Below are 24,323 nucleotides of genomic sequence, written 5' to 3'. Positions count from 1 at the left end.
ATTCCTTGCCCAAAACACCTCTCACTAAATGGCACACGCTTCAACATGTTAATTTTTAAAACGTAATTTCAGCCCGCGGATTTAGTTCTCGGCGCGGCCGGGTTTGCACCGCAGAGAGCGCAGCCTGGCGCTGCCGAACGCGAGGGTGGGGGAGCCGCGAGGGGCAGGGAGGGGGCGCAGAGCTGTGGCGGACGCGAACCTCTTCCCCAAATCCACAGGCTCGACCTCCCTCCCCCCTCCCCAAAAATGGCGACCTAGAGAGAAACAGTCTGGGTCCATTGGGCGGCGGCCAATCCAAAAAGCCGAGGATCGGGGGAGGAGTGAACGCACAGATAAGAAAATGACAAATGTGCCCTGCGGCGAGTCCGCTAGCCGTGGCCACAACATCTACCCACCTGTTCTTTCCCGGGGCCCCAAAGCTGCGGAGACACCCCATCCTCCTTCATGGAAAGTCACCGTGGAGACACCGCACCCCTCTCCCGAGAGCCTTTACCGCCCGGCTCCCCAGCCCCGGGCGGGCTGAAGCCCCCGCGCAAGTTCGAGACACACTTACAGTTAGTTCCTCCTCCAGCTCCAGCGGGTCCCCAGGGCGGGTCCGGCACGGCCGCGCCCCTAACGCTCTGCCCACGGGCACCTCCCGGAGCCCCGACTCATTCCGGACCGGGTGGCCAGCGTGCCCAGATCGCCGTAGATCTCGGACCCTGGTCCGGCCCGGCTCCGGCTCCGGCAGCGCCAGACCCGTAGCCGCGGGCGCCGGTGCCACGCGCACGCACACACACGCGCACACTCACACGCGCACCCCCGCTAGCACACTCACTCGCACACGCGCCTCTCTCCTCGCCTCGCGCGCGCGCACACACACTGCAGGCGAGAGAGACAAGAAAATGAAATTTATTATTGATAGAAAAGACTTTAAAGACAATTTCAAGTTATTGTTTCTCTCTGGAAAAAGGAGATCCCTCCACATAATGAAACGCCTTTTGTGTGGCGCGGAACAATACCAAACAAGTATTCTAATAAATAGCCACTTTTTTGTTCCTACTCGACAGTGAATAGAATCGAGCAGTTGGTTTGCGAGCAGCTGGGACGCCGTTTTGAGCTGGGAGGTGGAGCCGCGTCTCCCGTCCTCCTCTCGCCGCTCCCCAGACCCCTCTCCCCTGCGTCCCCTCCTGCTCCTCGCTCCTCTCCCCATTCGCTCGCTCTCGCCTCCTGCCGCGGGCCCCCTCCCCCGCCCGCGCCAGCGCCCCCGCCCCCGCGTTCCGGCCTGGCCTGCGGGATTCCGGCCCAGGCAACTGCAGGGACTGGGCGCCCCTCCTGCTCCCCTGCGCCTCCGTCCCGAGGGACTCGGAGTCCAACCCCCGCCTCCCCCCAAAAATAGTTGTCAATTCTGTCATCACAGAGGGCTGCCTATTTTCGCCTGGAACTACTACCCGGGCCTTTTCTAACCCCTGGGTGTGAGTATGTCACCCCCCTCCCGTCCCGTGTCCGCCCGGACCTTCCATGAGGTTTTCCGCGCCGCGCCCCCACTCCCACCCGCGCCGGTCCCCGCGCTGGGCTCTGTCCTCCGGCGGAGCGCCTCAGCTTTGTTGGCTCGCAGCGGGGACGCCGTGTCAGTGGCCGCCGCGCCAGGCCTCCCCTGGGGAGCAGCTTGGGCTTTCTTTCCTCCCCACCCCTTTTTAAAATATTACTCTGCGACGGGCTCCTGAATTCTGCCCCATCCCCACACTAGTGCCCTCACGACTAACGGCAGCTGCTGAACGAAGCAGTGTCTAAGGATTAGTGTTTGGACACAAAGCTCTCCAGGTAAACGGCCCTCAGCCAGGCAGCCCCGCGTTCCAGGCGCGCACTGTGGGAGGGGAGGCCCGCAGGGCTGTGCGGGGCTCTGGCATGGTGCGGCCTCTGTCCCTCGCGGGCCACTGTCACTCCCTCTGCAGGCAGAGCCCCAGCCTCGCCTCGGAGGACCGAGTTGCCTGCCCTTCCTAGCGCGGGGCTAGCCCACGCGGAGTCGAAGGCGGAGGAGGAAATGTGTTCTGTGAGGCGCCTGGGCTGGAACCCCACTTGTTTCTCGGGGTCTGGGTCTCTTGTCTCCACCCTTCCTCTCTGCCTCCTCCCCACAGTTGAGTGAAGCTGTCAGCACTTTGGACTCAAGACCACCACCCTCGCGACTCCTTGCAAATGTATCATAAGCAAACTCATTGCTTTTTTTAAAATGACGACCCCACGTTTGCCCAGAGAATTTATGACCCCCTCCCACCCAAGGAAATATGTTTACCAACATAAAAAAAGAAGAAGAAAAAAAAGACACACAAGTCCAGCACAGTTGAAGACCGTAAGGGTGTGTCAGCCCTCAGTGTCGGTGCGGGGCGCGCGGACCCACGCACACATCTCCCCCGGACAAACACAGGGTAATTTTTTTTTCCATTGTCGGCAGCTGCAGTTTGCAGGAGATCCTTGTCTGTCTGGCTCTAATCTCGGAGACAAAAACCCCACATGACTTCACTCGATGGATCTTAATCTAGAGAAACACTATGTCATTTGCAAATTATTTCTTAATCGGACTAAGCTATTTAGAAGTGCGAGTGGAGGAGTGAGTGTTTTGGAAGCCGCCAGAGCTCAGATGTTGACTAGGAATACTCTTCCTAACAACCTCGCTTTTCCCCTAAGGGACGTTGGTCTAAGTGTCAAAAGCAAAATTAAACAGGTACGTTTCTTTACTTGGGGATTTTTTAAAAATTTACTTTTGAGAAACTGTATTCCCTTGGAGTTTAAGTCAATTTAGTTCAGTCCTCCAAGATGTGGGTAATAAGAGGAAGTTGGTCCTTGACATCTTTAAAAAACCGGGTTTGTGCAGGAATTTCGTGGCGGGAAACGCGGAGACACGTTGGAATTGGACCCATTCCAGCAGGTTCCCTGAAAGCTTTTTCCTTTTGTATGGAAAATGGAAACATTTTGGAATCCAGATTTAAAACTTTGACTTACATTTTACATGTTAAGTCGCTGAAAGATTGGGTACAACACTGCATAAACCTTCAAAACCTGCAAATATTTGAATGGTTTTTGTAAGCGGAGCAGCTGCCAGTCAGCTGGCTTTGACAGGGCTGCCACAATTTTGTCACTTAATAGCGGGTGTTAGGCTAAGTGCAAAACACTCTGGCAAACAGATGTCAAACCCGTATCAATGGGGGTTGTGAAGTGGAGTTTTAACCCACATTGGGGTCTCGCGCACGGAGCCAGTGTGTACACGGTACACAGCGCAGCGAAGGCGAGCGCTCCTAAATGTCGTGGCCTCGCCCGGGGCGCTGGAGACGCTGCCTTGACATTCTGTAAAACCGAGGCTGCTCCTCTCCCGGCGAGGCAGAGGAGAAGCAGGGCCCAGGAGCCTTGCAGGGCATGGGGGTGTGGACCCATGTAGCCGCCTCCAGCCCCACTGCCGTCCTGCGTCCTGACCCGCTTCGCCCGCAGAAGGTGGCGGCTCTTGCCCAGGCTGGTGCGCAGCGGCAGGCCCCAAGCGCGGCCCCGCGCCTCCCTCCTGCCGGCTCGCTGTGGGCGCTGCCCCCTTGTCCACCGAACTCGGCCCCCGGCAGCGAGCCTCTCCTGCGGCCTCGGTGGTGAGAAGGGGGAGGCGACAAATAAAACGACTCGTTGTCGGAGCAGAGCCGGCAACCACGGCCGAGGTCACCCAGGTATCCGCGGCCGCGCCAGACCCCAGCCAGGCCCAGAGCCAAGTGCAGAGCGCGGCGGCAGCAGCGCTTTATTCCCTTCGCCCGCAGCCGGCCGTCTGGGTGGAAACTGGCTTTTCCTCGTGGTTTGCAAGAGGAAGTGGCCCAGAGCGCTGGGTCCTTGCGCGGCGAGGCGTGGAGGGCGGACGCTCAGAAGACCGTCGTCTTTGTTTAGGCGCTGGAGGCGGCCCCTGGGGCACTGCCCTCCCTCTCCCAGGCAAGGGTCCTCCCCGAAGGCCTGATCTGCCCCTTTCGCCTGAAGGACTGGAACTCTTGAGGGTGGCAGCGTCCAAAAATGACCCCCACCCGCTGCGGCTCCTGCGGGATCCTGCGGCCTTTGTGTTTCTCGTGCTGAGAACGATTTATGCCCGCGCGTGGCTGCTGGGTGAGGTCCCAAACATTCTGCTCTGCTGGCAAACCAGTGCCACGGGAGATTATTCTGCGCAAAGAATATCTGTTCACTCACTCAGAGCTTCCGTCATCCTTGAAATGTCTTCCCAAATTTTCACCTCTTGATGGTGATGTCTAACTCCTACACCAACCGCACATAGGAACAGGAGGCATCCCATGACTCTGATCCCACATCACAGCAGATCACTGGTTTTTCGATTTTTACAACATTGATTGCATTTGACTTCGTGCTTAACTCACACTTCTCCTTTTCTTTTCTAATTTTCTTTGAATAACCATTATGCCAACTCTTCATTTTGGGAACTTAAACTTGGGGCTGGAAGGCCAAAATGAAACTTTGGATTTTACTACAAAATGTGATGGAAGGCAAATTTGCCCTTATGTAGATTAAAATAATTCTCAGAACTTTCTCTTGAGAACAGCGATTTCATTCTGCATTGCATATCCCTTCATGATAGGTATTTTGCAACTGATTAGGAATCTTTAGGCTAGTATCTACTTTACAATGAATAGAAGTCAAAACACTCATTTTAATTTGCTTTACTATGTAAGCTCAGCCTGAGACCATTTGTGTGTCCCATGAATGCACACACAGTTAATAAGTACTTATTTGTTTCTTATAATAAGAAATAAGATGTTTATTTGTGTCTTATATTTTCATTGATGGAATACAATCAAAGCATAATTTAATGCCCCCCAAACCCTCTTAAAAATATACGGAACAAATATTCTACTGCGGGGGAGGGGGTTCTGTTGTAAAAATAACTAAAGCTTCCCTGTGCCATTTATTTTAATCATATTCGAATGGAAAATCAGATGTTTAAAAGCAGTTTCCACAGGTCTACAGGATTCATTAATTCTAAATGTACAGAAAAGAAATGTATTTTCACCTTCCAGCTAAAGTTCACTATTTTCCCACCGAATTTCGCTTCGTCTCCTACCGAGGTGCATGTGCCCTTCAGGAAGGTGGGGGTTGACTCAGACAGGTGTCAGCTCCAGCAAGTGTCCCCGCCAGGGCGTGTGCAGTGCACTGGATGTCTAATTTCAGCTGTGAGGTGGAACTGGGCCTAGGTCTTTTGAGGCAGGGGCAGGCAACACTTGCTCAGGGCAGACGTGCCCTGCGGATGTGGCAGAGGAACCCCGGGATTTCAGTGTTGAATTGTGGGGTGCAGCTGTGCAATCCCAGGAGGGTCAGGCCGCCTGGTGGGGGAGCTTGAAGGATGAAGAGGATGCAGGTAGAAGGATGATGCTCTCATTACAGGTGATTCCAGGGGTGAAATAACTTTCTGAAATCATCATTTGTAGTGGAGGGTTTTTGGTTTTGGTTTTTGTTTGTTTGAAATCAGCTGAAGCTGAATATGACCTTCACATTCAGGCACCATTTGCTTGTCATCACCCAGGGCAGGGGGCTTTTACATTGTTGGGATTTACTTCATCAAAAAAATTATATAACTTGAGATTCTACTTACTCATTCTTTATTAGAGGCAGTAATTTCACTATCATGGTAATATTTTTCTATGCAGTTTATCCAAGGACTTAAGCTGAACCAACTGATGAGCCACAAAATAATGAATTTCACTGGTTTGTTGAGCTTCTGTACTTATGTTTAACTGAACACAAGCTTCCCTCTCATATTCCCTTGCCCCGTTCTTTTTTCTCAACACTCAACCTCTGTAGTAAGCCAGATGCAATTAGAATGGAATGTACAAATTGTTGAATAGAAATACAATGGTATATCAAAATCTTCTCTGAGTCAGAGCTGACCAGGGTCAATATTTCACTTTATTCCAGTCCTTGAATATAGAAGCACAACTGCAATTATTGGAAGGCTTCACCGAAGAGTTAGATATTGTCAATGGGGTGAGTTTGAGTAATTGTCATTCAAAAGAGGGAGAGTCTGCAGATACGTGTGTGTATAATATCATAATAATATTATATGCTATACAAAATAAAAATAATCCATGTTATATAGGAAAAAGGGCCTTCTCAGTCATTAATTCACAATAAAAACAAATTTCATTTGAAAAGTTAAAACAACTGTAACATTTCTAGTATTTATTGACTATGCTAATTTATAGGTGATAAGCACATGAATAGGTTTAGCCAGACTTTCCAGCCTTTAGTCAGCAGTCTTTGGAGGCAAGGTCACAGCTTCATGACCTGCAGTTGCCTGGGGCACTGGTTGGTGCCCAGCAGGTGTTCAACTGTCTGTTTATAAACGAAGAGATTGCAACATGGGCACTAGCACAAGAGAGTTCTGAACCAGAGCCTGGATTTGTTCAGCTGTTTTATGCTGTGTGTCCTTGGCCAAGTAACTTAACTTCTCTAATCCTCAATTTTCTAATCCATAAAGTGGAGATATTAAATCCTACATGGTAGGATTATTGTGACAACTGAACGATGTCATGAATGTAAAAGCACCTAGACCTGGCACTCAAAACATCACTGGAGGACTCTTAATTTTTTTCACTTGATCTTCTTGGCAGACCCACTCACATGGATTCCCTGACTCAAGGGGTGGTGGAGTGAGTGAGGTCAGGCCAAGAAACACCTTACTTCCTTAGGGAAAACCCCAAAGGTGTGTCCAGTGTGGTATGTGCTGTGCGTCCAGCATCGCCTCCTAGCCAGAGGTCTTTGTCTGCAGCACCTTAGACCCTGACCTATGTTGACATTTCAATGTTTTCTTCCGAGTGCTCCTTTCTCAGAACTCCTTAAACATCTACAGTCACTAAAATTCGACACTGTGTCATGTTCTGTCACATGTAACCCAACACAACTGGCCTTTTGTGGGAACAGTGGGCATATCTAAAAGTCTTATTGCTTTTGCTCATAAAGGCTTATTTATGGACCAGAATTAAAGTGCAATTGGAATACACATATCCTGTTTCATAAACTACAGGATTTGGAGGTCTTACCTCTTACTTGCTTGGGGAGTTTTTAAAATTTTGGATCTTCATTCATTTCTTCCTTCCTTCCTTCCTTCATTCATTCATTCATTTTAGAAACATTTCCCAGTCTCCTCCTATGTGTCAGGCACTGTCCTGGGACTGGGGATGTAAAGGTGATGAAAAGCAGGTTCCGTCTTCGTCCTCACAGAACGTGGGGCAAAGTCTCGCTGGTGGTATTTGGCTGGTTCTTTTTCTGGGCTGGCCCCTCTCTGCCTTTCTCTGATGCTCTTTCCTTCCATCTGTCACACACTTCTTAAAGCTTTTTTTTTTTTTTTTTTTTGCTTTTTGTTTTTATTTTTATGTCTAGTGAGGAGATTTTCCCCTCTTTTCCTGTTGGGTCTGTGCTCATGGAGCTACAATAAAGATTCCTTGGTAGAAAAAATTGGTGGAGCTTTTTTTTTCTGGCTTTGATTCTGCATGATGCTAAAGCCTCTGAATAATTCAGTCTACATTTCACTACACTGGTGCCTGTTGAGCTCGACGTAGGCAAATGTCTGGGCATGACCCTGGACAGGTGCTTCGCTCTTCCAGGACCTCAATTTTCCAAGCACAAAAATAGGGCAGCCAAACTCAATGGGTTCTGAATCCACCTTTCGAATCTAATGCTTCATGGTTCTAAAATTAAATAATGGAATATTTTGTCACGGTTTAGACCTCCAGGATCTAATTTCTTGATCTGTGAAGTGGGTACAAAATTGTGTTAGCCTCCCAGGAACATTAGTGTTCTGAGAGGAATCCAGAAGCTTCTAAACATGTCAAATGTTTATTATTATAGATAAGTTTTATTCTTTTCCATGTCAATGGGGCAATAAGGGACAAGATGAGAGGGAGCCCAATGATAGCCCTGTTAAGACAAGTGCTTCCTGCTATTTACATTTTGCAGCTCTGGCAGAGTACTGGGTATTAGGAACTCAAAGAGTGATTTCATAAAGAAAAAAAAAAGTGTAGTTTATACCAAAATGGAATAAACCCCCTTTTGAGTAACAACAATCTGCATAAATGCTTTAAGAAAGCCTATAATTATGATAAAAATGTTGCTCAAAGTTAAAATTATGAAGCAATCAAGATTTATAAACAGTCTCTCATCGACTTTTAATCATTCTTTCTTTTTTATATACAAACTGTACACAATATATGCTTGTAATATATCATGCTATACATTTTATTTTCAGTAATTTAGCAGAGCAAAATATATGTGAGGTGACATTGAGAATCTAGGTTATATATGCACGTGACTATGGGCATGTTGCTGCTTTCCAGTGAGCACACACGCATGCACCCACACACATACACACACACAGAGACACACACAGTGAGAGCTATGCATCTTTTTTGGTATCTTACACAGAAAAGATGCATGCTTTTACTGTATCAGAATCTCTTTAAAACTTTAATTAGTATAGCTCCTTTTGCAATATTTTGGACAAGTATGACATGTATATGAATATTAATTCCCTTTTGCCAAAAAAAATTTAATTACTGGATGACTGAGAGCAAATTTGACCAGATTGATCAATACTTGTCTATATTGGGCAAAAATTGCCTCAGTCGAGTAGCCAGAAATAAACAATATGGTGACCATGTGAAGGGCTGACCTAAAATATGAGTTTGTAAGTGCTGTGATTGGAACTTTCTGTTTAACGACTTTAAAATGTTTAAGCTTAAATTGAAGAGGTTAACATAAGGAGACCCTGATAGAAATAGACACTTGTTAATTGGCAGGTTTACATCAGGGATCCAAAAACAATTCTAGAAATAGTTTCAAGAATTGCATGAGTGTGGCACCTGGCACCTAGAACTCCTTTCCTGTAGGCCATCCTTGTCTGCTAATGTCAACTTCATGTTTGTCATAGTACCCTTTAGCATACTAGCCCAGTCCACCTAATTCTGGCTTCTTCACTGAGTTGGTCATAGCTACATAAAATGAAACATATTAGAGGGCAAAGAACTAACTCGTAGGTTTAAAATAACTTTTTAGGTAAGATTTTATCATCTGAAGATTTGAAAGAGAAAGATTAACTATTGAAACTCTATTGACTCAACAAATAGTGACCTAGGATACATTGATTCTTCTCAGGCAAAGATCATCAGCTGGCTCTGTGTTCTCTCAAAGGCATCTTACTCCTTTTCTCCTGAAGGCTCACCCATGAAAGCTGTATCAGCACCTGCTGGAATTTTGGCTCCTACTCGTGAGAATACATTTCTGAACTTGATCCTGTTGCTGGAAATGTCTCCGTGGAATTCCATTTCGCCACAGGTATAACCTCAGATCCTCAAAGGTCTGCTGGCTTTCCAGCCTCATCTTCAGCTTCTGTTTCCAGCCCAAGGACACTCCGTTCCCTCCTGCTGTGGGGCCTCCTCACCATCTGCTCTTTGTGCGGGTCCCCTATGCGTGTTCACCTCGCCAAAGTCTCCCCCCAGCCTTTCATCCGGCCCACTCATCTCCCAAACCACATGTTTAAAGAGGCTTCCTCCTCCATCTACATTAGGGTGCTCAGTTTTATTTTCTCATTGCACTCTCTACTTTCAGCACACAATATCTATTATAATTTAACTGCAGATTTAGATTTGTGGTTATTCATTTCATGTCTGTTTTTTTCCCACGGTCTGCCTACTCCATGAGGGCAGGGCTCATTGCATTTGGCCCACACTGTGCCTAGTGCCCGGCACATTGAATATGCTCAATAAATACTTGTTGATGCAGGCAGATCAGCAATGATGGGTGGCTGTCTATGGTGGAGAAACTGGTATTGAAGTAGTGCCCAGCAATAAGCAACTGTAAAACCTGACAAAATGTATGAGGCAACTGTTTTCCAGTGGTGGACAACAGGTGTTCCCTAAGGACCTGTGAATTCTGGAAATGAACCCCTGCCCTGGTCTCTGCCTGTGAACGATTTCCTGGCATGGCCAGGAGGCTGGAACCCAGGGAGAGCATGGTGGTCCCTCTGAGTTGGGAACGAGACGGGCGGATCACGAGGTCAGGAGATCGAGACCATCCTGGTGAACATGGTGAAACCCCGTCTCTACTAAAAAATACAAAAAACTATCCGGGCGAGGTGGTGGCGCTTGTAATCCCAGCTACTCGGGAGGCTGAGGCAGGAGAATGGCGTAAACCCGGGAGGCGGAGCTTGCAGTGAGCTGAGATCTGGCCACTGCACTCCAGCCCGGGCGACAGAGCCAGACTCCATCTCAAAAAAAAAAAAAAAAAAAAAAACCTAAAAAAACCCAAAGTTTGAAGTGCCTGAAGCAGCTGGAATCCACAGGTCTAAGAGTAGAGAGCAGAGAGCCAAGTAACAAGATGGTCTGTGGCTGAGGGCTGGGCTCCCCATGAACAAGGCAGAAATAACCAAGGCCTATCGATAGAAGCTGGCAGGGGATTGAGAGTTAAGCAGAAAAACTGGAGGTTGAGCAGCGGAGTGCTGCCAGAGTTCCAGTCCTGCCAGGGTGGAGAGACCTTAATGCCACTTTAACACCTGTGGCATCCAGATGAGATGCCAGACAGACTGCCGTAGGTGGTGGGATCAAATGCCAGGGTAAAACTACTCTAGTCCTGCCCTAACAAAACCTAATACCAAGCTCTGCAAAGACACACAAGGGATATAGAGGTTGAAAGGTAAGTCTGGCCAAGTTGGAGGGGCTTGGGAAGCACTTTGGACTTCCAGAGATATGCTCACATTCACAGAGATCATTCAGTGATTGAACTACCTGCTGTCATAAGAGTCAATCATGGAAAAAGGAAGGTACCAAAATCCAGAGTCTCTACATCATTTTATCCACAAAGTCAGTATCAGTGGGAAAAAAAAAATCACCAGACAACTGAGAAACAGGAAAATGAGATTCATAGTCAAGAGAAAAAGCAGTCAAAAGAAACTAGTCCTGGGATGGCTCAGATGTTGCGCTTGGCAGAGATCTTAAAGCAGCTTTTACAACATGGTCAAATAATTGAAGTAAAATATTGTCTTAAGAAGTGAACAGATTGAGAATCTTAGCAACAAAATGGAAATGATAAAGAACCAAATGGAATTTAAGAATCTTAAAAGTATAATAAATGCAATGAAAAATTCACTAGATAGGCTTGACGACAGGTAAGAAATATCAGGAGGAAGAGTTGTTGATTAAAAGACATCAGCAGATGTCATCCAGTAAGAAGAACAGAGAGAAAGCTACAAGGAAAAGGGGTGGAGCCTCAGGGACTTATGGATAATATTAAATGGCCTAACACGCATGGAATTGGAGACCCAGAGGAGAAGCAACTGATATTGGACATCACCTTTTTGGTTTTTTGGCTGGATATGCCAAATAATACCAGATACTTGCCTAAGTTGATGAAAAACATAACTTTCATATCCAAGAATCTAATCAAACTCCAAGCAGGAGTATACAGAAGAAAAAGACCACCATACCTAGGCATATTGTAGTTAAACTGATAAAAAAAAAAAAAAGATAAGGGAAAACTCCACATGTACAGGGGTCTAAGTGGACCCCTGTATAAAATACAATGGAAGCCAGAAACCACAGAAGGGCATTTTTACAGTGATGAAAGAAAAACCCCACAAACCTGTCAAGCCACAGCAATTCTGCATGAAACAAAAACCTCCTTCAAAGAAAAGCTGAAAAAAGACCTTTTAACATCAGTGAAGGCTGACGGTATTCCTAGCACAGGTCTGCGTTACCAAAATGCCGTTACCAAAATCCCTTCAGGATTATGGGTGCCGGGGAAGAAATGAAGAGCAGCAGACGTGGAGGAAGGTTGTTGTTCTTCCTGTAATTTACTTAAAAGAAAATTGAGTGTTTAAAAAGTAAGGCTGCCCCTTTGGAATTAGTGTCGGCTTATCAGATGCCAGAGGACGTCAAATGCCACCATGTCCTTGGCTTCACTAATTCCAGCAAACTGAATGTTTATTTATAGGTGAAGCAAAAATGAAAGACAGGGTGTGAAACAACACAAGGTTGAGAATGACAATGTTTTATCACAAAGCAAAGGGAAGCTCTGGGAGTCAGCGAACTTTCAGGATACCTTGCCAACCATGAGTTGTTAACCCAATCTTCTCAAATTTCTTGAAGATGAAATGCCTATTATCTTCCAGTCAGAAACTAGGTTATGTGGAGGAATTATTGTGTTCTTCAAAAATACAATAAACATGCTGACTTCTCTGTATTATTAGGTTGTTTCTATGCCTATTTCTCAATCTTCCCAAGAGTCCTTGAATGCATTAAAGACAAGGGACAGAAATGTAGAGGGAGGAATCTGGCTCATTTTTAAAATGGAGATTTGTTTGCAATATAACCTGAGTATTATCTTTCATATTGCTGCCCAAGGGCATTTGAAATAATTTCTCCTTAAAAGAGGTTCAGGGGAAAGTCTTTGGAGCTGAAGAGTTACTTGACTCTGGGCCTCTCTGTATAACGATAAAATAAAGATGCATTACCTTTGAGAATTAGAAAAAACAGTAGCCAAACATTCACTCTAAGACTTATGTGGTTTTTCTTCCTCCCTTCCCCTGTTTTCCCTTCTCTCCTAGAGATAATTTACTGTTTGTAGTTATATGAGTCCTCCATTTTAATTGAATTACAATCTGGAATGAAAGAAAGCATATTTCATCTTGAAATTTAATACTTGAAAAAAAGAAGTACTTACATCATTGGAATAAACATATTATTGCCTGTGAAGACATCTAGTTTCTCATTTTATGTGTATATATATATAAAAATAGAAATATAAATTTATATATATATACACACACACATACATTTTTCCTACTTAACATTGGAGCATATTTTTGTTTTACCATCCTCATAGCCTTGGAGGTACAGCACATGCATACACACACACATACACACATGCATACACATGAATACATACACAAACATACACACAGGTACACACGTGCACACATATGTTCACATGTGCACACACCTAAACATACATGTACACACATGCACACATACGTACACACGCACACATTTACACACACACACATGCATACACATACACACCCAGAACTCTTTCATCGTCTTTTGATGAGATCGACACTTACCAAGGTCTTTTACTCGAAGCTGTGTTCTCTACCTTTCCTCCTGCCCTCCATAAAATGCTCTCTCAAAAACTGAAATTCTTCGCATCAATAAAAGCATCTGAAAAAACGTGTTTTATGTGCCAGCTGGACAGTAATTTGCAGGGATTCGAAATATTGTTAAAAGGGCAATGCTGAACAAAACGTACATCTTATCTAACTTATGTAGACTTATGTTTGCTTACATTTAAAGAGATGATTGGCATATGGTTGAGCGTTCTTTTTTATTTGCACCATTACTGGATTTTTCTCATGTCTCCTTGATGTTATTCAAGGGCTGTCCATCAGAGCTTTGTATCTTGAAGATGAAATACTCCATGGCCTGTAGTGTGATCCCCACCTGGGAGCTCCTGAGAAACACTGAATCTTGGGCCCCACCCCATGCCCACAAGTCCACATTCTAAAGGAATCCTGGGAGGAGCACCCCACAGCATAGGTCGACAGATTTTTCTACTAGGTTGATGTTTACTCAGATAGCTTTAGAGAAAAACAATATTTGTACTTCTTTGTGGCAGGCTTATGCAATGAATCCCCAGAGAAGTGAATAAGAATTTGTAATTATTGTTTTTGATACTTTTCTGGAATGTGTGTTTATATGCAGTGTTTTACACAAAAAGATTGATTGTTTTATATTTTACAATAACGATAAAAATGCCTTATGGTGCTTCTCCAAGTCCACTATCTAAGACAATTCATGAGTTATTTTAGGGTCAGACTACTTTAAATGCTAGTTTAGCATGTAAGTACTTATTTAATGTCTGGCTACTGATTACCATCCCATGCTGCTTTGTCCTTGCTAAAATATAAGCTAGTTTTACTGATTTTATAAAATGTAAACTTGCTCTCAATCCTATGTACTTCCTTAAATAATTGGACATTTGAGTTGTAACTCTTCCATTTTAACATTGAGGAAAGTGAAGAATTGAAGTAAAGTAAATATCCATGAAATTCTGGTACGGGCTGGGAAGCAGGGACTTGGGGATACAGCTGAAGACAAGAAACAGCCTCTAAATTAATGTTACCTCTCTCTTCTCTGGATTTCTTAGGCCATTATTTACAAGCTGTCAAATTTTATGGTTGAAGTAATTTGTATAAACTATGCAGTGAAAGCACGTTTTATGCATTGATTTCCTGGCAGTTCATGGTTGCCACTCATCCCCTGAAGAACACTTTTCTGCTTTCACAAAGCATAGATTAAAATACCAGTCTTCAATCCTGTCTCTAATACAGAGATAGAGAGGGCAGGTTTTGAGGTTTCATACTGCTACTCCTCCCAGAGAGCTACAAAAACAAATAAAAATCTTCCCTAAAGGAAGATGATGACATCCCAGGCTTCAAATTATATCTTCAAAAATTTAAAAAATTACTATGCCAGTAGATAGTGGAAGATGATCAGATACAAGGAGACCAAACACCATTAAATGAGATGAAACAGAAATAAGATACTCCAAAAACAGAACTACAGTGACTCCAGACACTGAAGCCAATAGGTGAGGTATGCATTATATTTAGTATGTAACAAGAGATTAAGCAAAGCTTTTAAAAAATGAGCAGGGAATTGGAAATCCCAGAAGTAAAACAGAAATTTTTAAAAACTCTGAAGAAAAAAATAACTCAAAAGAAGTCACTGGATACATTTAAGATCAGATTAGATACAGCTAAAGAGAGAATTTGTGAACTGGGAGATTGTTTAAGGGTACACCTAAAAATCATCATGGAGAAATGAAAAATGAAAACCTCAGAAGTAAGAGACATAGAATATACAGTGTGAAAGTTTAACACACGCTTGAGTCTTAGAAAGAGAAGAGAACAAGAATGGAGAAAGAAACATAGGTGAAAAGATAATGGCTGATAATTTTCCAGAACTAATACAGAACATTGAAATACAGATTCAAGAAACCTGGTATGGTCCCAAGTGGGATAAATGAAAGGAAATTCATAGCTGGGTATATTAGAGTGAAACTGCAGAAAACCAAAGGCAGATGAGACTTATAAGCGGCCAGTGACGGCAGGCAGACTACCTTTAGGAACAGTGCCTTCCCCAGCTGGCTTTCAAACAAAAGTAGACATAAGAAAATCGTGGAGTGATGCTTTCAGGCAGGGCAGGGGCGAGGGCAAGGAGATGAGAAGCCTGCCTCTGGTGCACAATTTAGGGAGATACCGCAACACTGAGTCATCAGGATGAGGAGTAGCTCTTGACTGTGCTGGAAGAGACTGCAGATGTCGCCTTTACTCCCAGCATCAGGGGAAGTAGCTGTTTCAGGAGTTTTGAAGCAATAATATGGTTAATCAAATATGAAAACCCTTTTGGCCTAGGAATTTTGCATGTTTTTTAACGGACCTTAACAAAAATTTGTGAAAGAGCAGAGAAAAGAAAAAAACACCCAACTCTACCACCTTAAATAATCATTTTTATATGACCCTTCTGATCTTTATATGGATGTGCTTTTCCATAGTTGTACAATTGGACCTAGAAAGCTCCATCCATGTGTTCCTGTCCAGCTGGGAGGTGGGACAGCTCCTTTCCCTGCTCCTGGGAGGGACTATGACAGCATGGGGTGTCAGTTTCCCAGGGCTGCTATCACAAAGTCCCAAAACTGCTGACTTCAAACAATAGAAATTTGTTGTCTCACAGTCTGGAGGCCGGATGTCTGAAATAAAGTGTCCACAGGGCTGTGACCCTCTGGGACTCCGGGCAGGGTCCTCCCTAGCCCCTCCCAGCCTCTGGCAGCAGCAGTCCAGCCTCTGTGTTTCACGGCTGCACTCCAGCCTTGGCCTCTGTCTGCACGTCGCATCCCCTTGTGTGCCTCTGTCTTCATCTCCTTTTGGGTCTTTCTTCTCTTCTTACAAGGACTCGGGCATATTGGATGCAGGGCCCTTCTTACTCCAGCATGACCTCATCTTAACTAACTCCATCTGCAAAGGCCCTATTCCCAGTGAACTCTCATTCTGAGGTGCTGGGGGTTAGACTTCCAAATGGCTTTTGGGGAACCCCATGTGACCCATAGCAGACAGCAAAGCAGAGAAGGCAGCAGTTGACGGCCCTCAGCCTTCTCTAATCCTTGCAGACTCCAAGTAGGACCACTGGGGACTCTCTCTGCTCACTTCAGTATAAGACCGTGTTGGGCTGGAGATTCTTTTTCACTGTTAAGCTGGATTCCAGTGGTTTATCTTCCCAGTAAATAAAAAAGTGTGCTAATTTCATAGAAAACAGTCCCAATCTCACATGTTAATTCAATTCTTTGTTTTTCCAACAGAAAGTATTCTTCCTCCCAGCCGCCTGGCATCAGCTTAGATTCACTTCTTATGCTGTCTTAAGAGATCTAAGGATTCTGGGGACTCCGAGTCTGAGGTGGAGTCTTAACATGTTCTCAAGTAAATACCATAGATCTTTCTGAGAATGCAACTAGGAAAATCAGTGGCTTCACTGGTCTTAAAATAATTTGGTCTTTAAAAAAAAGGGTTTAAATGTATTAACATAGCCAAAGGTCAAGCTTCGTTTCAATGAATAGTTGAGCATCTTAGTGAGACAAAGCATGCTGTATGTTTCCATGCATATGCTATAGTTTGAGATTTACCTTTTTTTGCAGGAAAAAGTGAGCACTTGTCAATTACCCACTAGGAAGGTGTTGTGATAGGGAGGTTATTTTTCAATAATTGCCGGAATAAAAACCATTTATGCAAAATGCCGTTTCTGCTGCATGTGTGCCATCAGACAGCACAGCGTGGTGAGGGGCCTCCCCTCACTCCTGTCCCACCCGAAAACAGTGTAGTGCAGCATGGGTTTGAATTCTCTAGGAAGGAAAATGCTAACTAAAGTTACAGTTGCTAACCTTTACCATACTCAGTCTCTGCAAGGAATGCGATATTGCCTGCTTTTGCCCTATGAGATTTTAGGTGTATAAAGATGAAAGAATAAATCAGTTCCACTTTCCATTTTCCTCCTCTGGGTAAATGTCACTACTGTGCACTGGGCTGAGACTTCTATCTCTTCCTGCCCACCTCCCACCCCTGCTTCCCCGTTGAAGGAGCACAGGGCTGTGGGTGACTGGTGCCAGCCAGAGGCTTGAGCCCAAGGGCCACCATAAAATATGAGGGTGGGGCCACCGGCAAGTCATTCAGTCTTGGAAATCACTGAGGTGTGAGAATCAGGGAACTGCAGCTTCCCATGCATTTTGGAAGGGAAGAAACACATGCACCCAAACCTACTGCTGGCAGCTTCGTACTGCACCACCATTTTGCGATTGCCATGGGTGCCGACGCAGTTTGTAGCTCCCCGTTCTCATGCTGATGCTGATGATACAGTTTCACCACTGCCCACAGCTGGAAAGCAGGGACTTCTGGCACCAAGCGCTGTGGGAATGATTTAACGCAACCACCAAACGCTGATGCTTAAGATCCATCTTGTTTGGTTTTATCCCTGTTTCTCTTCCATGCACACATTTCATGTGGAATCCACCCAGATGGCAAGAGGGTTTATTGAAAACTTTTTATGAATCTGCTCATTTTTATCACTGTGAAACTATATTTAAAGAAGATAAATTATTTTTCTTTGCATTCAACAACCCCAGCTTATCCCCCAAGTAATCGGAGAGAGTAATTTAAGGTGATCGAGGGTTTAGCTCTGAGCTTTCTTGATGAAGGAAATGTTCCGTGTCTGGTCTATCCCTGGCTGTGGTCACTGGCCACACATGGATGTGAAGCACTTGAGGTATGGCGAAGGCAACGAAGGAGTGCGTTTTTAATTTTATTCAATTTATGGAGCTGCTGCCTTGAACGTCCCGGGTGTAGACACATTGAGGCTGGTGTGGTTGTTCATCTTCCTAATAGAGCTCCTTAGCAGGGAAAGATATATTTTAGATTTCCTTCAAATCAATGTTTTTGAAACGCTTGTAATACTTGTCATTCTCATGAAGGAAATTCATCCTATTTTATAGCAGAAACACAGGAAACCAGGAGTTATGGAGAGTGGCTTAGGATGTAGGAGGATTCATTTATTTATTTATTTATTTATTTTTTGGTCGATGATTATAGATGTAAAAGTGACTCAGTTTCTTGTTAATTCCCCAGGTAGCTTTTACTGAGACCCTTGCTTGAAGTAGGAGATCCAGGCTCTGGAGATGGAGCTGGGAGAAAGAATAGCCTCATGCACACAGAGCTCGCTCCACACTCCCTCCAACTGGCTCCCAACTCCTGACACCCACCCTGTCTAGGAAGCTCTTCCTTCTGACACACGAGGTGTGTGTGGCTCTTCCCTTTGCTCCCTGCCTCTCTGCTGGGATGCTCCTCATCTCAGAGGTGTGCCTGCCTAACCCCCGCTCTCACTCCCTTCACCTGCCATGATTTTCTACAAAGCACAGATCACCATTGGACATTGGCACGAAGCGGCCTTACTTGGTACTGGTGTGTGGGGGTACATTTTGGCCAAGTAAAGCCCGAGACCCCTGCTTGGCAGCCAAGCAGAAATGTTGAAGAGCCGCTGTATGAGAGCTCTAAGGAAAGGGAGACAAGTAGGAGGTGAAGCTGTCCTGCGGCTGAGAGAGACCACCGGGAGAGTGAGGGCCGCTGGAGGAGGAGCAGTGAGGGACACTGCATGGGTGTACCCAGGATTTGGAGGTCAGGAAATGGGGAAAGAACCTGCAAAGGAGACTGAGAAGGCAGAGAAGCAAGAGAGGGCGGGATCCTGGAAGTTGGTGAAGAAAGAAGGATAACTGCCCATTCCTGATAGAAAAGTCAGACAGAGAAAGAATTGGCCCTGGACCCAACTGTGTGGAGTCAGTTCTGTGGACCTTGGCAAGTGCTGCTCAAGTGAGTGTGGGTGTGATCAGCAGAGAGCAGGAGGAGGTGAGGTGGAGACTGGGCATAGGCCAGCCTGGAGGGCTTTGCTCAGATAGGGAGGAGGGAACTCCATTATTTATAAAAGCAGATGGCCAGCATGCACGATGCCATTTGCAACTGGGATATCCATGATGACGGTGTGATTTACTCACATGTGATAAGAATGTAGTTGACTCAGCGTATGTATGTAGATTCGTCCTAAATAAATGATTGGATTAGGATTCCTACGATTTTTGCCTGATTTAAAATATATGCTAATCACTGGTCAATATGCATATTTTCAAATAAATCTGTTTGAACATAACAAAAAAACTCAGGATGGGAAAATAGCGTCAGTAAGCCCAAATTGGAGTGACGTAGAGCATGAGGGGGGCTGGAGAGACGTTCCCATGTTTTTCTCCCAAAGTTACATTTAGATCCAGAAAGAACTTTGCTTACTAAAAAAAGAAATTCCAGAATCCTCTTTCGGAAAATTTTGAAATATGAGGTTCAATTTAACCTTTCTGGAAGACTTCAAGACATTTCAAGATGGACATTTTTGTGCCAGTAGAGAAGTTCCTTCTGTCTGTGATACTGAGAAAGAAAACCTTCTCTGCCTGAAATTTGCCTTAGAAAACAGGCAAGCACTACACTTTGATGCCTAAGATCCATCTTTCTCAGTTTTATCAGTTTCTCTCCTATGGACACCTTCCTGTGGAATCCAGCCAGACGGCAAGAGGGTTTATTGCAGTCATTTTTCAAATTTGAAGTCATTTTATTTTTCAGAATTTTCAAATTCGAAGCCGTTGTATTCGAGCCATTCAAAATGGCTTCAAAAATGCCAGGCGCTGTTTCTGTAGTCCTCACCACCCAAGATCATCCACCCCATCCAGAAAGGTGTTCTGGAGGTCTGAGACAGAGCGGGGCAATGAAGCCTCCACATCAAGGCAGGAGCTGTGCTCATCCCTGCCTTCGACTGCTGTAAACAGAATGTCCCCCTTCATCTTTGACCAGCTATTGCTGGATCTTTCCAAATGGCTCAAGTCATAGAGCTCCACGGCTCACGGGTAGCAGCAGTTACTTCGCTGCGGGTGTCCTGGTAGATGTAGTCAAGCAATGGTTCTCATCCCGTGTTTGCTTGTTTGACCAAACAAGATAAGGTGGAAGAAACAACAGGATGGCTTGCCCACAGCCGGAGAGAACACGGTCCAGCCCTTCTCTGCAGAACAGCCATGGATCTGGGAGACGGATGTTTCTGAGACACCCTCAACTCATGAAAGAGCCCGGCACGTGTGCCAAGTGACTCCCAGACAGAAACGATGACAGGGAAACAACACCGAGGTATAAACTTACGCATTTTCATTGTAGGTATATTTTAGCTTTTGGTTCTCAAAGAGTCTTTTGGATCCCAGCAGAGGCAAAAGATGGAGAGAAATAGTTTTTAATGCCATGGTTGAAACCGTTATCAGTAGGTTTGGGAACACCCTCCTTAGATTTGATATGGACTCACCTGGTCAGACAGGAGCAGAGGCACACTCGCAGTGGGAAGGGAGAAGGGTTTAAATAAAGGGAATATTTACAAATATGTGGGCAGAACGAGGGAGAACCAAGAGCAACTAGGAAGCCTCCTAGGGCTGGTGTCAGTGGGTGGGCACCATTGTCTCCCCTCAGCAGCAGGGAAGGGGAGCTGACCTGGAGACACGAAGAGAGCTGGGTCTAAGAAAGGGCTCTGTACCACAGTCACTGGTGGAGACACGGAGAGAGCTAGGTCTGAGAAAGGGCTCTGCACCATGACCACTGGTGGAGATGTGGAGAGAGCTGCATCTAAGAAAGGGCTGTGCACCATGGCCACTGGTGGACACGTGGAGCTGCCTCTAAGATAGGGTTGTGCACCATGGCCACTGGTGGAGACGCGGAGAGAGCTGGGTCTAAGAAAGGGCTGTGCACCAGGTCACTGGTGGAGACACAGAGAGAGCTGGGTCCGAGAAAGGGCTGTGCACCATGGCCACTGGTGGAGACACGGAGAGAGCTGGGTCTGAGAAAGGGCTGTGCACCATGGCCACTGGTGGAGACATGGAGAGAGCTGAGTCTAAGAAAGGGCTGTACACCATGGCCACTGGTGGACATGTGGAGCTGCCTCTAAGATAGGGTTGTGCACCATGGCCACTGGTGGAGACGCGGAGAGAGCTGGGTCTAAGAAAGGGCTCTGCACCAGGTCACCGGTGGAGACACAGAGAGAGCTGGGTCCGAGAAAGGGCTGTGCACCATGGCCACTGGTGGAGACACGGAGAGAGCTGGGTCTGAGAAAGGGCTGTGCACCATGGCCACTGGTGGAGACACGGAGAGAGCTGAGTCTAAGAAAGGGCTGTACACCATGGCCACTGGTGGACATGTGGAGCTGCCTCTAAGATAGGGTTGTGCACCATGGCCACTGGTGGAGACGCGGAGAGAGCTGGGTCTAAGAAAGGGCTCTGTATCAGGTCACTGGTGGAGACACAGAGAGAGCTGAGTCTCACCACAGTCACTGGTGGAGATGTGGAGCTGCGTCTAAGATAGGGTTGTGCACCACAGTCACTGGTGGAGACGCGGAGAGAGCTGGGTCTAAGAAAGGGCTGTGCACCATGGCCACTGGTGGAGACGCGGAGAGAGCTGGGTTTAAGAAAGGGCTGTGCACCACGGCCACTGGTGGACACGTGGAGCTGCGTCTAAGATAGGGTTGTGCACCACGGTCACTGGTGGAGACACGGAGAGAGCTAGGTCTGAGAAAGGGCTGTGCACCATGGCCGCTGTTGGAGATGCCGAGCTGCCGATCTGCAACCCCAGGAGAGACCAGGGGATACAAGCCCCAACTCCCCACTCTTCCTGCCCTCCAGGCCCCTGCCATCCTTCCCAGTGATCAAACCCACACACAGGCCAGAGTCCCCTAGAAATCAGCTTCCGGGACTCAGAAGAGGGTAGAGGATAGGAGAGGGTGGAAAGGGGGCTGCAGGCTGAGTGCAGAGTGCCCAGCCCGGCTCTGCGAGGGGAGCTGGACTCCCCTTCCCCTCCCTTGGCCCTGAGTGGGGTGCGGTTGGGGAAATGATGTACACCCTAGGATTCAAGAACACGTGCACACACGGTCTGGGCGGGTGCAACTCTGGGGATGTGACGGCCACACGGAAGCATGTCCGGTTCTAAGGCCTGCTGTCCAGGCAGGGAGGGCTGGAGGTAGGCCTCTGAGTCTGGGCATCTCTGGGGTGGCCCCGGAGAGCACTCTGTGTCCATCTTGCCCTGAGGAGGGTGCGTCAGAGTGGAGCCACCAAGGCGGGCCTGGCCCTGCTCCTGAGGAAGATGCAGGGCCACAGGCTATGTGTGTGTGGTTGCAGAGCTTCAACTCTCATTTGACAAATTTCAGAGAGATCTCGTGCACCCAGAGCCGTCTGCATCACTGAGGCCGTTTCTAAGGCAGGAGAGACACTGTGACCTTCACACAGCCACCTCGGGAAAGGCAGAACTGCCTGCCCAATTGGCTCTCGGCAAGGGCCTCTGATCCTCAACACGTGGGCCGAACGTCCCTGCCACTCGGTAACTGGGTGACCCAAGGCAAGCTACTTAACTTCTCAGCTTCAGCTTCTCATCTGAATAAATGGATAATCTTATGGTGAGAATCAGCACAGTCTCTGAACCATGCTAAGCATCAAGAGATAGCCTCTATTTTGCTGTTGGTTCAACAGGAATAAGTCCATCTTCCAATAATAAATGCAGTGACTGGCGCGTTGTTTGAAGACATAAACCTGGTATCATTAATCTGTTAGATTTTTGACCTTGGGAAAATCTCTTTCTGGTTCTCAGATGGTTTTATCAGCAGAATAAAATATTTGGACAGGACAAGATAATCTGTAGGCTCCAGTTCTGATATGGCCTGCATTACAGGGAAGGACAATAGGACCACTTGGCCAGAGGACACTGGGCAGGTCCCTTTAGGTCTCTAATACATGAGGGAGAACTGCCTGGGTATGAAGGAGATGGGAGATGGAGCAGAAAAGATAAGTCCCAGATAAGAAGCCCAAGGAACAAGAGACCCCTGAAATGGGTCTCATCCTCTAGGTTGGGGACAGGAGGGCAGTGGCTCATCCTCTAGGCTGGGGACAGGAGGGTTCTGGGTCACCCTCTGGGTTGGGGACAGGAGGGCAGTGGCTCATCCTGTAGGTTGGGGAGAACTTTTCTCTCGGTTCTTGTAATGGTGCTAGAAAGCAAGTATGTTTCCCTGTTCTTGGGACCTAGACTCACACACACATGGGTGAACAGGGCCACGCTCCAATGTGCTTCTGCTCCCCTGAGACCCTGCAAGGAAGGAAATGCAGAGCCCTCACCAGGCAGGCCTTAAGGGTCACTGCTTCCCTCTTCTCCTGGCAGCTGCCCTGAGGGTGCATGGGTCATTCTGACTGTCTGCAGGTTCCAGGAACCAGGCCTCCTTCCACAGGCAGAAGGACATTCCACTAGCAGGGATGGGGCCGCCAGGGCAGTGGAGACCCCGGGCTTGTCCTAGAGAGACACCTCCTGTGGTCTTGATTTCCACATGAGCCTAGACCTTCACACACCAGCGGCCAAGGTACAAATAACTCACTCATCCCTGAAACTTTACGCAATGAGAAGTCAGTCACTGCTTAGATTCCAAACATAACACGAAGGCCTAGATTAAAATAGATTTATCTAACTGTTAGATTTCTATCTAAGGCCAACAAAATTCTTTAGGCGATGAGTAGTGACCAAAAAAAGAAAAAGGCAAAAAATTAATATTTAATTTTACAGTCTCAGATTCCATAGGGACATTGTCCAGGGGAATTCCCAGGAGTCTCCTGGAGAGGGTCATTAATGAGTTTGGGTGTGGGTCATCTAGGAGTCGTGGAACTCGAAACCAGCTTGTGTGCCAGAGGCTGCTTCCAGGCGGAGCAGCACCACAAAGCTGCCCCTAGGTAAGAGCCTGGGATTCCTGTGGGATTTGGAGAGCGCAGGCATCAGGCATGGGCTGAGATTCACCCTGCCAGCCGAGTTATTTCCTCTGCACAGCAGTACTGAATGTGCAAAAGCTGGCCTGTCTCCATTTGGAATCAGAACATCAGAAATGATTCCTGGTGTTGCTTTTTGATTTTAATGGGTCACGAGGAGAATTCCATAGAAGAGGCTACAGCAGGAGAGCCTGAAGCAGGGGAGAGGTAACGGTCACAGGGGATTCTGGCCATTGTGCCAATGCGCTGTGAGGGACGGCGGACCCTGAGCGGTGAGTGCAGACAGGAGTGTGGGACTGCTGCTTCCAGATACACAATAGCAACTCCCGTTGCTGCCCAAACTGGGGTCGGTATCTACTGAGCCT

General features: G+C 46.6%; 1 protein-coding gene and 1 non-coding gene across 5 annotated transcripts in view; both read right to left on the bottom strand.

The window, feature by feature from the left end:
- Positions 1–24,323, bottom strand: part of LOC103214812 (uncharacterized) — a 682,137-nt gene that overhangs the window by 47,230 nt on the left and 610,584 nt on the right. The window contains exon 1 of one of the 4 annotated variants that reach the window (XM_073014510.1): positions 554–822. The exons of the other annotated variants lie outside the window; for them this stretch is intronic. The gene's annotated coding sequence lies outside the window, so the exon portion shown is untranslated. Of the gene's footprint in view, positions 1–553; positions 823–24,323 lie in introns of those variants that run through there. 4 annotated transcript variants of the gene reach the window in all.
- LOC119627599 (small nucleolar RNA SNORD44) lies at positions 5,471–5,531 on the bottom strand. Its single transcript, XR_005243798.1, has one exon. It is a non-coding gene; the product is annotated as a small nucleolar RNA SNORD44 (small nucleolar RNA).

The sequence above is a fragment of the Chlorocebus sabaeus genome, chromosome 3 (genome assembly GCF_047675955.1).
Source record: "Chlorocebus sabaeus isolate Y175 chromosome 3, mChlSab1.0.hap1, whole genome shotgun sequence".
Taxonomy (NCBI): domain Eukaryota; kingdom Metazoa; phylum Chordata; class Mammalia; order Primates; family Cercopithecidae; genus Chlorocebus; species Chlorocebus sabaeus.
The sequence above is the reverse complement of the archived record's forward strand: the minus strand, read 5'-3'. Positions and strand labels throughout refer to the sequence as shown.